Source organism: Ranitomeya variabilis, chromosome 4 (assembly GCF_051348905.1).
Source record: "Ranitomeya variabilis isolate aRanVar5 chromosome 4, aRanVar5.hap1, whole genome shotgun sequence".
Taxonomy (NCBI): domain Eukaryota; kingdom Metazoa; phylum Chordata; class Amphibia; order Anura; family Dendrobatidae; genus Ranitomeya; species Ranitomeya variabilis.
The window spans coordinates 515850379-515866312 of NC_135235.1; the positions used below are offsets into that span (position 1 = coordinate 515850379).

The window sequence follows — 15934 nt, forward strand, 5'->3', positions numbered from 1 at the left end:
GAAAGATATTTTTGTAATAAAGAATTTAAAAAAAATTTTAACGGACCTTTCTTAGCTGGATCATACCTTCATGATTTACTTCTCCTGCTACACTGCAGCTTCCGTGCTTGGATACTGGGACCAATAGATGGGTGAGCTGACTTTTTTGTATATTTTTTCTACATGAATAGAGCACCAAAAACACAGTCAGTACATCAATTCAGGTAATTAGGAAAACGCGGCACTTCTGGAACTCTGGTGGTGCACAGGTAGGATAACCAAATCTGTCTGCTGCGATGTAGAAATACTTGGCACTCGTCAGAGGCGTAGCTAAGGGTTCAGGCTAGGGGGGGCGAAACACATCTGAGTGGGCCCCTTAGGCCGGAGTCACACATACGCGAGATACAGCCGAGTCTCGCAGGTTAAAAACAAGCTCTGGCACCGGTACTCCGGAGCGGAGCGTGTAGCTCCATGTATTGCTATGCGACCGCACGCTACGCTGGCACAGTGCCGGTGCCAGAGCTTGGTTTTAACCTGCGAGACTTGGCCGTATCTCGCTGTGTGTGATCCTGGCCTTAACCTGAGTAACGTTTGTTTACATAATTAGGCTATGTGCACATGTTCAGGATTTCTTGCAGAAATTTCCTGAGCAAAACAGGACATTTTCTGCAAGATATCTGCATGTGTTTTTTTGCGCGTTTTTACCGCGTTTTTGGTGCGGTTTTTTTGCAGATTTTTCTGGAGGTTCCAATGCAAAAATATAGTGGGAAATCCGCAAAAAATCCACAAGATTAATGAACATGCTGCGTTTTTTACTGCGATGCGTTTTTTTGCGGAAAAAAACCGCATCATGTGCACAAAAATTGCGGAATGCATTCTAAATGATGGGATGCATAATGTATGCATTTTTTTCACGTTTTTATAGCGTTTTTATAGCGCAAAAAAGGTGGAAAAAACGTGAGAAAATCTGCAACGTGTGCACACAGCCTTATGGTGGTTTTAAACACTCTTGTGGGCATCTCAGTTACATGTGTGCTGCACGTATTACACACACGGACATGGATATGTCTGGTACTGTTTTTTCTGGTATTGGAAATAAACGGACATGTGAAAGAGGCCTTATTGAGGCTGCACAGTTAGAACATGGCCAGGAGTAAGCAAATCGTATACTTGTCAATATGGATAATGGCGAATCCTTAGTATGTGAGTTGTGAAGGGTCACAATTTTGCAGCCGCATAGGAGTACCTGCTAACTTGCAGCATGAGATCAGACAATCCCTTTAAATAAAGTGCAGCTAGAGCCATGGTTATTGTATGAGGGCGTGCTATACCAAGGCTGTGTTTCCATGGTCATGAAACCTTCCGGATTTGCTGCGGATTGGACGTTGCGTACAGCTGCAGCATCCAATCCACAGCGTCCAGATGTTACAGCGTAGTGGATGGGATTTTATGAAATCCCGTCTCTACTATGCGTACAAACATGCAGGTGGCAGACCTGCGTAACCGTACATGCAGCGCGTTTTTATAGACTGCAGCATGTCTATTTATCTTGTGAAGATACTTCATCTCCACAAGATTAATAACCCAGTCTATGAATACGATGCGGTGATTCCGCCTGTGTTCAATGAACACAGGCAGAATCACCGTGCATACAACAGGGGGCAGCGCTTTTGGTGGAGCGGGGTATTGGCTGCATCCAAAGCGCAGGGAATCCTGAATGTGGAGACATAGCCTAACAGCTGTAAATATAATAAGCCCCCTGCCTCCACCCAGACAACTATTAGATAATAATACTCCATGAAAAGAAATACAGCAGGCAGGCCCCTACAGCACCACCCACCCCTACTACCCTAACTCAACTCCCCCTCCCCCCTAACATTTACCTCACTCCCACAGTAGCATTACTAACATCATGTGCAGTGTCGTTTGTGCTTTCAATTATTTAAAAGAAGTCGAACATTGCTCTGTTTCACAGTCAGCAGCCCTTACATTTATGAAAATGTCCGTCCTCCTGACTCCTGCTTCTCTCTCCCGCCAGTCAGTTTGTCCACTGTCCAGGTAGCCGGCCAGGCACTATCTTGGGCTCCTGGCACAATAAGAGATGCTGCTGAGTGCTGACTAGGACCTGAGAACAGCGGACCAATAGGAGCAGCAGACCTGGGGTGGAGGCGGAGCTATCTGCAGCGCTGCCAGCCTGTCAGATATTATCAGGTTAGCAGGCTCCAGCTCCAGCCCGCACCGTGCGCTCGCAGTGAGACTCTGCTATTGGCTGCTGTGCAGTAGTGATGGGAAATCAAGTTCATTTTGGTGATTAGTTCACCATGAACTAGTTCACTGAAAAGATTAGTTCAAAAGATTAGTTCATGTAATTCATTTAGTTCAGTATTGCTCTGGATTCTGCTGAGAAGAGATGCATCAGTTCTAGTTCGTTACACAGAAGCTGTGGCTCCTAGGATGAGTTATAGTTTTGTTAAAATGATCAGAAATAGTTAATACATCTGATCATTACATAACAAACTCTTGTTAAAGGGGTACTCAGTCTGGAGAAAAAAAATTCAAAAGTTATTTATTCAAGTTAGTAATTTCTTTTTTTTTCTTTGTGAAATATTCAAGCCTCCCAGTGCGCAGTGTATTATCTGCACACACTATGGTCACTTGCAATGTCTCTGGTATTGAGCACTGAGCAGACAGTATTCATTTCACACCACTGCAATAGGTTGCAAAAGGAAGAGATGTGGTGAAACTACACAGAACTACAGATTTACCAAGCTGCCTTACAGTCAATGGATCTTTTGCTGCCCATAGCAACCAATCACAGCTCAGATTTCACTTGCCAGAGCACTGCACTACTGCAGTATCAGAAAGCTGACCTGTGAGTGGTTGCTATGGGGCAAAGAAAATCTTCCTATTAGACAGCCTGATAATTCTCCACCCTATCCTGTGAGGAGCTGATAGGAAATGCATCATGTCATGTAACCTGTGAACTAGATGAACTGCTGAACTAGATGTTCTGTTGAGAATGACTCAGGACAGCCTCATTCAACGTGATGCATCTCACTGAGCCCAGCAGCAGTTCCCCCTGTATTAGTGTAGAGTACTGACTCATAATGATTGTGTATGAGGGAGCTGAGAAGCCGTTCAGCATCCTGAGAACAGAACAGGAGCCAGTGGTAAAGATTGTAGCAAGGCTGATCCTCTACAGGAGGCTGATCTTATCATAAAGACTGGTGAGGGGCATGAACCACACCACAGAAACACTCTCTCATACACACATGAGCTGTGTCTGTCTACTGTACAATTTCAGTTTTTATTATTACTATTATATTTGTATTTGATGTGTGGTATAGTGTTTTACTACTTCTTTTCCAGCATCAGGAGCTATAAAGAGCAAGTGTGAGACCAGGGATCTTCAGTGTGAGGAGCTGTATGAGGGATCACTCTGTCTCCTCCCACTTGCTGTTTAGTTCATAATGAACTAATCTCTGTCAGGATGGTGAACTAGATGAACTAGTTCACTCTGAAGATTAGTTCATTTTGAACTACTCACTCACGAACTACCCATCACTACTGTGCAGAGTCTCCAGCTGAGCGGAAACCAGGCAGCAGTGCGTCGCCATGTCTGGACTGCAGAGAGCCGCGGCCGCTTATTGCTTAACACTGAAGCAGCCGCGGCTCTGGATGGATGGGTGGGCCCCAGCCCCTCCTGCAATCATGTTACAAGGCCCGGGGCGATGCTGCAGCCTGCGCTCCTGCCTGCCTCCTCCTGTACTCTGAAACATCAGAGAGCCGCGGCCGCTTATTGCTTAATGACTTAATGCTGCGTTTTTGTTTGCGTTGTGCGTTGCGGCGCACAACGCAAATGTGAACGTAGCCTTAAGCGGCCGCGGCTCTGAGTGGGCCCCTCCATGTGACTGGGCCCGGGGCGATGGCCCCCTCTGCCCCCCCAGTAGCTACGCTACTGGCACTCGTATAGGTGTATTCAATAACTTATTTATTGAGTGAAGAAATTCCAGAAAATTTAGAGACGTTTCGGCCAATACCTGATGCTCCTCAGTCATCTGGATAGAGGAGATCTGTGTGGCAGCGCACTGTGTGAGGGTCTGCAGTGTCCACTGATAAAATAGGAAGCGCTTCCTGTCTTAGCAGTGGACACTGCAGACCCTCACACAGTGTACTGCCACACAGATCTCCTCTATTCAGATGACTGTTGAAGGTCAGGTATTGACCGAAGTGTCTCTAAATTTTCTGGAATTTCTTCACTCAGTACATCAATTCAGTGCCAGAAACAATGTCAGTGCATGAATGGAGCACCAGAAACAATGTCAGTGCATGAATGCAGCATGAGTCAGCGCCAGTGCATAAAAACAGCATCCGAACACGAATGCAGTGCCAGAGCCACCATCAGTGCATGAATGCAGCACCAGAACCACCGTGAGTACACGAATGCAGTGCCAGAAATACGAACAGTACATGAGTGTAGCACCAGAAATACCATCAGTACATGAATGCAGCACCAAAAATACCATCAGTACATCAATGCAGTGAACAAAAATCAGTACATGTATACAGCACCTAGCTTAGTACAGCGATCAATTGTAATATCTGGTCAGCTCCATATACATTTGTATTGCATGAACCTCCAATGTCCTTAACAATGGTAAAGAGATGCTGGGCATTGTTGTTACCAGCCATCATCCGACTGCAGACCATGCACAAACCATAGCACTGATGTCTCATGAGTATAAGGCTAGGTTCACATTGCCTTAATGTGTGCACGCTAACGGACAGCGTTGCACGGCGAAAATGTCGCAATTAACGCCGTGCAACGGGTCCGTTAGTGCACCCATTGACAGCAATGTGAAGTTTCCCTCTAGCGCATCGCAAGCGCGTGCCTTTTTCGGCTCGCGCTAGCGATGTGCCGTTCTTCTGTGGCGCGCTTCGGACGCTGCTTGCAGTGTCCGCGGCGCGCCCGAGGTCCGTTCCCCGCTCTCGCAGATCGGGGATCTGCGAGAGCGGGGACGTTAACGCGACCCCTAGCGCGGCCCCTAAATAAACATTGCGTTAGCGCAATCCGCTAGCGCTAGCGCTAAACAGATTGCCCTAACGCAATGTGAACCAACATTTGCAACCAGGTACCTTATAGGTGACATCTTCTCTGATTGGAGTCACTCCATTCCCTTTTGTCTCCATGTAGCATAGATGCCATGATGAGAATTTATGCCCAAAGCTCATCTCTATCTCTCCAGACTTCCCTTTTCTCCATCTTCAGCAGCACTTCCCGACATGATGCCCTTAAAAATAAAAGCATAATTATACTGTCCCATAAATAAAAATATTTCCTATGTTCTGCCCTTGAATAATTTCCACTCACTGTGCTTCCTGCACAAAATACCTCGCCACTGCCACAAAATATCCCACCCACACACTGCCCCTTTCCAAAATACCCCACCACACTGCCCTTCTCCAAAATATCACCCCATGCTATCCCTCTGTATAATATTCCCCCACACTACCCCTCTCCAAAATACCCCCATCACTGCTCTTCTCCAACATATTCCCCACACACTTCCCCTTGTATAATATGCCCCAGACTGCCCCTCTCTAAATACCCCCTGATATTGCCCTTCTCCAAAACATACTCCCACACTGCCCCTCTTTATAATATCCCCCACATATCACACACACAGCCCCTTTCCATATCTCTCTCAAACTGCCCTTTTACAAGTTCCCCCTAACCTCAATGCCCCTTGGTATACTAGACCCCCTTTCACAGTCCCCCCTAGTTGCCCCTTAATGTCCCCCATAATGTCCCAAATTTCTCAATAATGTCCCAAATTGCCACAATATGTGCCCTTGTAGTAACACAACCCTCCACTCCCTTGGCCCTCTCATCTAAAATAACATGGCATTTAACTTTCAGCTCCACCATGGAATACTTACCAGTGCCCGACGTCTTCTCTGCCTGTGCGACACCGGCAGCACTGTGATGACATCAGCAGCCTGCTGACCTCATCACGTCGCTGCTCATCGGAGCAGGGGCTGATGGACGCTCCTCTGCCTCTGTCCCGGCACCACAGTGTTCAAATGTATTTGTGTCTGAAAGATGCAAATACATTTGAATATGGGAAGAAAGAGCAGGCACGTCCCAAACAGCTCCTTGGGCCGCACAACATCCTTTGCGCAGGCATATTTATTTTGAGCGCTTTATGCAAAGACCTCTTAGTATCTACATTTAACAATTGAAGAAAAAGGAATTAACGGCAGAACCACTGAAAATATGAAAACTTTACTGCTTCTATATTAGAAATCCATGTGTATATCATGACAACTTTTGGCATAGAGAACTTTAACTTTAACTGTGTTAAACATTTTTTACAGATGCACGAACGTAAGATTTTTTGGAATTGAGAAAGTGGACTGTCCAGTCAGATTGGACACTAATTAGGGAGGCGTCATGGATGTTACATTTAAATAAATTCTACACTGAATGGCATGAATTACAAGAATAATTTATCCTTTATTTATTGAATTTCACGTTGCTTTTCTACACTTTGTTTTCCACTTTTTATATGTATCCATATTTGTGTAACTAATTCTGTAACTATTTTGTATATATTATATTTTGTTACTTATTTAAAGGTTAATCTGTGTGTTCAGTGTGTTAAGGTACCGTTACACTAAACGACTTACCAACGATCACGACCAGCGATACGACCTGGCCGTGATCGTTGGTAAGTCGTTGTGTGGTCGCTGGGGAGCTGTCACACAGACAGCTCTCTCCAGTGACCAACGATCAGGGGAACGACTTCGGCATCATTGAAACTGTCTTCAACGATGCCGAAGTCCCCCTGCAGCACCCGGGTAACCAGGGTAAACATCGGGTTACTAAGTGCAGGGCCGCGCTTAGTAACCCGATATTTACCCTGGTTACCATTGTAAAAGTAAAAAAGAAAAACACTACATACTCACATTCTGATGTCTGTCACGTCCCCCTCCGGCGTCCGCAGGGTTCCCTGCACTGAATGTGTCAGCGCCGGCAGTAACAGCGGTGACGTCACCACTGTGCTCTGCTTTACCGCCGGCGCTGACACATTCAGTGCAGGGAAGCTCTCGGCAGCAGCGCGTGCATATTAGCAGCGCTCTTGCCGAAAGCAGTTTTAACCCTGTGGACGCCGGGGGACGTGACAGACATCAGAATGTGAGTATGTACTGGTTTTTTTTTAACTTTTACAATGGTAACCAGGGTAAATATCGGGTTACTAAGGGCGGCCCTGCGCTTAGTAACCCGATATTTACCCTGGTTACAAGTGAACACATCGCTGGATCGGCGTCACACACGCCGATCCAGCGATGACAGCGGGTGATCAGCGACCAAAAAAAGGTCCTGATCATTCCCATCGACCAACGATCTCCCAGCAGGGGCCTGATCGTTGGTCGCTGTCACACATAACGAGATCGTTAGTGGGATCGTTGCTACGTCACCAAAAGCGTGACGTTGCAACGATATCGTTAACGATATCGTTATGTGTGACTCAGCCTTTATAAGGGCTCCGTGTTCACCAGAAACGCATGAGTCTCTATCCAATAGTGCTTACATTTTTATACCCTTTTTAATGCATAATAAAGAAGACGCAAAGCTTTTCTATGTTGTGTGGTTGTGCCGTCATTTCCTTTTTCTCCAATTGTTAAATGTTGCTGGTCTGCAATGGAACTGGCACCCACGATTACAATGGAATTGTTTTTATATGGACTGTTTTTGGTGACCTATTAGGTTTCCCAATACTTCCCTTTTACTATCCAATCTCTCTCTGGTTTAATGCTATTGAAGGGTGTAAAGGCCCCGTCTCACACAGCGACGCTGCAGCGATACAGACAACGATGCTGATCGCTGCAGCGTCGCTGTGTGGTCGCTGTGTGGTCGCTGGGGAGCTGTCACACAGACAGCTCTCTCCAGCGACCAACGATCAGGGGAACGACTTCGGCATCGTTGAAACTGTCTTCAACGATGCCGAAGTCCCCCTGCAACACCCGGGTAACCAGGGTAAACATCGGGTTACTAAGCGCAGGGCCGCGCTTAGTAACCCGATGTTTACCCTGGTTACCAGCGTAAATGTAAAAAAAACAAACACTACATACTCACCATCTGTTGCCCGTCAGGTCCCTTGCCGTCTGCTTCCTGCTCTGACTGTGTGCCGCCGTACAGTGAGAGCAGAGCGCAGCGGTGACGTCACTGCTGTGCTCTCACTTTACGGCAGTCAGTCAGAGCAGGAAGCAGACGCCAAGGGACCTGACGGGCAACAGATGGTGAGTATGTAGTGTTTGTTTTTTTTACATTTACGCTGGTAACCAGGGTAAACATCGGGTTACTAAGCGCGGCCCTGCGCTTAGTAACCCGATGTTTACCCTGGTTACCAGTGAAGACATCGCTGGATCGGTGTCACACACACCGATTCAGCGATGTCAGCGGGACCTCAACGACCAAAAAAAGGTCCAGGCCATTCTGACACGACCAGCGATCTCGCAGCAGGGGCCTGATCGCTGGTACGTGTCACACATAGCGAGATCGCTACTGAGGTCACTGTTGCGTCACAAAACTTGTGACTCAGCAGTGATCTCGCTAGCGATCTCGCTATGTGAGACGGGGCCTTAAGGATTGACACTCAGCAGTAGACACATTAGTTGTCACAGGTAAAGTCTCTGTAAATCAACACTGGCTTCTCTTTAGCTTCACTACTACAGAGAAGTGTTCACCTCCCAGACAGCTCATATTTGCTGGTCACTCACCAGCTCCAACACACAGCTCAGCTTCTCCAGCTGACTGACAAGCAATGAACACAGGGTCTGGCTCTAGACATAGCTAGCCAGGTGCACATAGTCAGGACCCCCAGTGCTAGGTTTTAACCCTGTCCTAATGGTCTTTTCTACAAGAGTTAATGCCAGCTTTACTGTGGCCGCCTAGGCACTGAAGAGATCAATGGCACCATTGACAGGGTTGTAGTATACTGAAGAAGTTAATGCCAGAATCCCTTGTGGGTTGTCTAGTCCATTGAACTGGTGAATTAACTGGTCAATGCCAAAAGCCCTTGTGGTCAGAGCAGTATAGGAATTAATGTAGGCATCCATGGTGGCTCTGGGCAGAGGATTAGTATTCTCTTGAATAGGAGCTGAGCTGTAGTTTTCCGTAGCTATGACCACATAATGAACAAAGTAGTGCTGTTCAGCTTCATTTACTGTTAAAATCTAGATCAATGAGGGTGATGGGAGTTTGACCCCCACCCATCTAATATTGATGACCTATCCTGAAGATGTCATCAATATCATAAGTGCAGACAATGCTTTAACATTCAGTCATATGGAGTTTCCTATTGTGTTGTTTGTAGGACATTCAACATCAGGTTGGAAAATTATGGAAACCATTTCTAGAAGTGAAACATACAGTATGTTGATTATTTGACAGGGCACTCTTTTGTATATTGGTTTAGCCTTTTGCTGATTCTATACTGATTCTCCATTCCACTGATAAGCAATATTCCAAAAAAATGAGGAGGACAGATTTAAAGTACTTGGTACCATTAACTTATTAAATCTTTGAAGTAGATTTACTAGACCGGCAGCTGGGGAGTTAGCCTGAGATTAGATAAGACATTCTTTAACTAAAGGGAACGCCATCATTGATTGCAGTGTGTTCGCCCTGACGGCCCTCATTATGAAAAGTACAAAGGCTTGAAAGAATATAATTGCTTTTTTAACATTATATTTTCTTCTCTGGACTAGATGCATATACCATCCATTTTTACTTTACTGAAGCATGGGAATGGGTTATTACCAGTTTTTCTATTAATATAACCAAATTGTTTTCCATCAGACAATATAATTATTATTAATTATTTATTAATATAGCGCAATTTATTCCATGGCGCTTTACATGTGAGGAGGGGTATACATAATAAAAAAACAAGTACAATAATCTTAATCAATGCAAGTAACAACTGGTACAGGAGAAGAGGGGACCCTGCCCACGAGGGCTCACAATCTACAAGGGATGGGTGAGGATACAAGAGGTGAGGGCAGAGCTGGTCGTGTAGTGGTTTGGTGGATCAGTGGTTACGGCAGGCTGTAGGTCTTCAGGTTCCTTTTGAAGGTTTCGATGGTAGGTGAGAGTCTGATATGTTGTGGTAGAGAGTTCCAGAGGAGGGTGGATGCGCGGGAGAAATATTGTGTGCGATTGTGAGAAGAAGAGATAAGAGGGGAGTAGAGAAGGAGATCTTGTGAGGATCAGAGGTTGCGTGCTGGTATGTACCAGGAGACCAGGTCACAGATGTATGGAGGAGACATGTGGATGGCTTTGTATGCCATGGTTAGGGTTTTGAACTGGAGTCTCTGGGTAATGGGGAGCCAGTGAAGGGATTGACAAAGGGGAGAGGCCGGGGAATAGCTGGGGGACAGGTGGATTAGTCGGGCAGCAGAGTTTAGAATAGATTGTAGGGGCGCGAGAGTGTTAGAGGGGAGGCCACACAGCAGGAGGTTGCAGTAGTCAAGACGGGAGATGATGAGGGCATGCACTAAAGTTTTTGCAGATTCTAGTTTGAGGAATGTACGGATCCAGGAGATGTTTTTGAGTTGAAGTCGTCAGGAGGTGGTAAAGGCCTGGATATGTGGTTTTGAAGGAGAGATCAGAGTCAAGGATTACACCGAGGCAGCGAGCTTGTGGGACTGCGGAGACTGGGATATAATGTGATGTTGTAAAGATGAAGCATACTATTGAACTTGCTGTAGATGTACAGAACTGAACCTTGGAGTTAGATATCCTAAAGAATGCATCTACAAAAATTACATTCATATGTCAGGAGTTCGCTGTAATAAATCTATTCTGCAAATATTCAAGTCATGAACATCACCTCTACTGTATAATGGGAAAGAAGGGAATCGACAATTAGCCAAAACGCATACTGTGTATAGTGAGATATGCATCCAAAGGTGAACCTAGGGTATGGACATAGAGCATCTTTGAATCACCTGGACTAGGATTTTTCTGGAGTCAAAAAATACTGGGGTTAGTTGTAAGTGAATTCTAAAATATTACACAGTTAAATAGTTTGGTTGAAAAAAAAAAGGGCATCAAGTTTAGTTGTGGGATTGGAGAAGATACACTCACCGGCCACTTTATTAGGTACACCTGTCCAACTTCTTGTTAACACTTAATTTCTAATCAGCCAATCACATGGCGGCAACTCAGTGCACTTAGGCATGTAGACATGGTCAAGACAATCTCCTGCAGTTCAAACCGAGCATCAGTATGGGGAAGAAAGGTGATTTGAGTGCCTTTGAACGTGGCATGGTTGTTGGTGCCAGAAGGGCTGGTCTGAGTATTTCAGAAACTGCTGATCTACTGGGATTTTCACGCACAACCATCTCTAGAGTTTACAGAGAATGGTCCGAAAAAGAAAAAAAATCCAGTGAGCGGCAGTTCTGTGGGCGGAAATGCCTTGTTGATGCCAGAGGTCAGAGGAGAATGGGCAGACTGGTTCGAGCTGATAGAAAGGCAACAGTGACTCAAATCGCCACCCGTTACAACCAAGGTAGGCCTAAGAGCATCTCTGAACGCACAGTGCGTCGAACTTTGAGGCAGATGGGCTACAGCAGCAGAAGACCACACCGGGTACCACTCCTTTCAGCTAAGAACAGGAAACTGAGGCTACAATTTGTACAAGCTCATCGAAATTGGACAGTAGAAGATTGGAAAAACGTTGCTTGGTCTGATGAGTCTCGATTTCTGCTGCGACATTCGGATGGTAGGGTCAGAATTTGTCGTAAACAACATGAAAGCATGGATCCATCCTGCCTTGTATGGAGCATCTTTGGGATGTGCAGCCGACAAATCTGCGGCAACTGTGTGATGCCATCATGTCAATATGGACCAAAATCTCTGAGGAATGCTTCCAGCACCTTGTTGAATCTATGCCACGAAGAATTGAGGCAGTTCTGAAGGCAAAAGGGGGTCCAACCCGTTACTAGCATGGTGTACCTAATAAAGTGGCCGGTGAGTGTATATAGGCAATGGACATGGGTACCTCCATAATACATGATCCAGTCTGAACTAATATAACAGATCCCAAGTGTTGATCAACATTAAGAGCAAGCATTTTATGCATTCATATATGCATCTGTTATTTTTTTCTAAAAAGCCTTTTTTGAAATCATCAATGTTTCCTGCTATGATTACCTAGCACTGCCCTTTCGAGGAAGCATTACATGAAACTGCATTTTACCATATTTAAGTGCACTAAATAGAGTAGCATTTTAAGGCATTTTTTTGCACACTTTTGGTGTATTTATTTTCCTGTGGTTTATCCTAGGCTTTACAATAGGAAATATGATATAAAGTCATAACTCTGCTACCCAGTCTTGTCATGGACGGACAGTTCATTAGTACTACACCTTAGAAATCACAGATTACACCTGACGTGATGGCTTGTGGAATGGCTAAATCTTACTGTGTATTAGGATAGAAGAACAACAACTGATCTGGAAAGATAAAGATCTTATTCCAAAGTCTGTCACAAGTGAAAGGTTTATAGAACCTGAAGACTCACCTCTTCCGACAAGCCTGCAGTGATCCTCAACCTACTGAACCGCCGCACAACCAGCTCTACCCTCTCCTAGTGTATCCTCACCCTTCCCCTGCAGACTGTGAGCCCTCGCGGGCAGGGTCCTCTTTCCTTATGTAACCGGGGTGCCTTGTTTTTTGCTCATGTTTAATGTATTTGTCTATATCTGCCCCCTTTTTCACATGTAAAGCGCCATGGAATAAATGGCGCTATAAAAATGTATAATAATAATAATAATAATAAGTCTAACTTAATGCATAGGAGGCTGAATGCCCAGCTGTGACTGTTATATTGTGTGTAATCTGATATACATAGTACTTTGAAGGGACACGGTAATCCTATAGATGACTGGAGTTGCGTTTATAAGGAAACAGTTGTAAGAATAGCTGGGAACAAAAAAAAAATTAAGCTAGGCTTACAATTTGCCTTCTTGTTGCTCACGATGACCTTTCTTCATTTATCCAAGTGCTGCTGGCTTACAAGAGATAAACTGTGTTCACATCTGGTCATCAAGAAGACCCGATTCCAACAAGTAGGCCCCTGTGACCCACACTCCTAAGTGTTAGTATGTCTAAACTGATATGTTTTTAATGCCAAAGGAATAAAAGTTGGAGAAGTTTGCACCGAATTGCTGGATCAGGTAGTTTAATACTTTTGAACACAGTAAGAATAACTAGGGTACTTGGGTCCATGCCTCAGTCATAGGTATAATTGCTGACAAGTTGTTTACAGAGAAACTAGAATAACCAAAACAGGCCTAACATCTAATTTCTCCACCTCCTTTCACATTTCTGTACTCTTTTTTTTTTACTCTTCTATAACTGATAATGGCAGTACATTGACCAAGTCAATCTCCTTAAAGCAAGTCAAAATTGACTATGGTGGCAGTGGGCCATTTAGGTTAGTCTCTACTCCAGACAAGGGTGAAACAACAATGTGTTGGCTAAAACTGCACAAAACCTTGCAGTGAATGTGCTTGAGTTGAAATCTAGCAGATTCGGATTCTCGGCGACTACAATGTTGCGGTTGTGTTACGACCACATTCACTATCATTAGGAGTGAATAAGCAGTGCAACATTGCAATCTTATTGTCATGTGGCTATGGTCACTATGTAGACCAAGCCATATTTAAATGGGACAGTAGATCTCTTTCAAAACCAAAACATGTAACCCTATGATGTTGGCGTAATAGTTACCAGATGATTTTAGTTCTTTGTGTCTCTATGTGGCTGCTGATTAGTATTGCATTTTTTTCCAATTTTGGAAACATTTGTCATCCTATTGAAGATTTTGGTAGCTGTATAAAACCACACAAGGCAGCTTTATACATTGTGCTTAACTTTCCAATATTGTATACTATGCTGCATTTTAGAACATTTATATGTGGTCAAGAGGAGTACCAAATAGAGCTAGCATCTTTTGTTGGCTCCTTTTGGCATTTTAGTAATGAGTTAAACCCAGGGCTATTCTGCTGTCAATCTCTTAAGGCCAAATCCTGGCAGCTCTCACCACAGGGCACAGCTGGCCTTCGAGACAGAACTTGTAGGCTTCATTTACCTGGCATGGTCGAGTGACTTTATGAGGCTGACGTTCATAGACAGGGTTATAGATAGATTCTTTACCCAAGGAGATGCAATGGAGGGGAGGACAAGCAAAGACCATGACGACTAGAGAAACAGCATGTACTAGATAATATAGTACAAACAAATATAGTGCTCCCTCCATTCAGACATGTATGTGGGTATTTACTAAAGCTTAAGTGTCTTGGATTTAGACACAACATAATCAGACCTTGGGATGCCATATTTATTATGGGTTCTCCAGCTTTTATTCAGCAGGTTGTGTAGATCTAGATATATCCAGGATGTGGTTCATTATCCTCATCCATGTATTGTATCTGAGGAGAAGACACATGAAGCCACTTTACTTATACCAATGTATTGACTCTTCTTTCTCCAAAGCACAGTAGGATAATTTGTATGAAAATAATATGTATTTATCCCTCAATAACAAACATAATTTTCCCTTGTGTCAAGTCATTTTTGGATAATTGTTTTGGATCAAAACAATTACCATAAATATATATGGCTTTCATTACAATAACCAAAGACTGAAGTGCAAATTAGAACATAAAAGTGCCATTATGATATTCATTTTCAGCTCTTGATTTATTATAATTATTAGTATTAATAAATTAATGGCACACCTCCAGCAATGGGTGCTGGCTATAATATACAGCCAACATGCAATGAAAGAAATTGGAGATAACTCTAATTCCGGATTTTGAACCCCTTAAATGCTTTGTTCAGGAGTCACACAACATCTTAGAAGTTTAACATGGGTAGGTTCTACTTGTAACCTTACCGGCACCCCAACAAAGCAACTATGTTTAGTTGATGGTTTATTATGGCAGTCAAAGCTAACCAAGGCCCAGATGGCTGCCCTGTATATATGATATACAAATGGCAAGTTCTCATATATTGCCTGTCAGTTTGTTACTGACAGGTAATAATGCTTGCCAAGTCTTCAGAACATTTGCAGTGTGATATTTTCTACTAGGACTAAAAAATTAATTACATTTTAGCCATCTGTATTTAAATGACATTGTTCACAGGAAAATACAAAAGACAAAAACTTTTTTCATTGGTATAAGTGTTAATAAAAATACATGTATGAGCTATTGCCATAAATATGATAGCCATTCAATGTGTTATATAAACTGAATTTGGAAAAATAATAGCAGATTTGCTTTTGTTCCCATCATTTCCAAAAATAATAAACATAATTTACATGTATCTCAAAATGTTTTTACTCTTCCTTCACATAGTCAAGCTTCATACGGCTATATTAACAGAAAAATAAAGAAAAATGATGGCTCTTGAATTGCGATGATGTAAAAAGCACTCTATAGGTTTATTGGAAGGGTTAACCGGTCATCTCCAGTATTTTGTTCTATAGGATAGTCGACAAGGTGGCAAATATTTATTTCTTGTAAGGTGCTCACTGAAACATCTAATATGGGCCCATCTAAAAATGAAGGTGCTAATTCCCAGATCGGATGAACAGTCGGGTTTACAGTGACATGCATGTACCAGGCCGCTAATTAATAGAAACTGTTGGAGAGGAAGATGAGCAGAGTTTAATCGCATTAAAGGTCACCAAATAAAACTAATCAGTAGATGTAAGATTGACAGGAGCTGAATTAACGTAATACTTAGTCAACTCAGTGGGACAATAATCAATAATGCCTTTTTTTTTTTTTACAGCTAAACCGGATAAACAAAAAGTTGTCTTGAGGATTAAACGTCTACAATTAAACATATAATATGTAGGATATTGTTGTTTTT

At 43.6% G+C, this 15934-nt stretch overlaps 1 protein-coding gene and 1 long non-coding RNA gene across 10 annotated transcripts in view; one reads left to right on the top strand and one right to left on the bottom strand.

Annotated features, from left to right (window-relative positions):
• Positions 1 to 15934, top strand: part of LOC143765461 (zinc finger protein 385C-like) — a 528254-nt gene that overhangs the window by 287551 nt on the left and 224769 nt on the right. The gene's annotated exons all lie outside the window — the stretch shown is intronic.
• LOC143765462 (uncharacterized) overlaps positions 1 to 15934 on the bottom strand; it is an 80824-nt gene that overhangs the window by 24609 nt on the left and 40281 nt on the right. The window contains exons 1-2 of one of the 3 annotated variants that reach the window (XR_013213394.1): positions 1969 to 2095; positions 67 to 158 (exon numbers count right to left, since the gene is read on the bottom strand). The exons of 1 other annotated variant lie outside the window; for it this stretch is intronic. This is a non-coding gene — a long non-coding RNA (uncharacterized LOC143765462). Of the gene's footprint in view, positions 1 to 66; positions 159 to 1968; positions 2096 to 15934 lie in introns of those variants that run through there. One more of the 3 variants, XR_013213395.1, reaches the window with a different exon arrangement.